Below are 307 nucleotides of genomic sequence, written 5' to 3'. Positions count from 1 at the left end.
GGGGGGGCGCGTGGGTGGGACGCGCCGCGCGCCCTCGCCGACGAGCCGAGCGTGAGCCGGACTCGCTCCGAACAGGCACCCCGTGCCTTTGAACCCTCCTTTCCTCCTTGACTTCCTGTCACCGTGAAGGAAAAAGCCTGCGGCGTCTCCAGCCCTGAGGCGGATAAATACCTCAGGGACTGGGTTGGTTCTGGGAAGGCGCTTCCCTCCACAGCGCCCACTCCCAGGCCGCCTCTACCACGCCCGGGAGCCGGCGAGGACGGGCCGGAGTTACCGAGAGGCAGTCGTCGTGAGGGGCACCCGCTGC

Source organism: Tupaia chinensis, unplaced genomic scaffold (assembly GCF_000334495.1).
Source record: "Tupaia chinensis unplaced genomic scaffold, TupChi_1.0 Scaffold000077_1, whole genome shotgun sequence".
Classification (NCBI taxonomy): Eukaryota; Metazoa; Chordata; class Mammalia; order Scandentia; family Tupaiidae; genus Tupaia; species Tupaia belangeri.
This window is presented reverse-complemented; position numbering follows the sequence as displayed.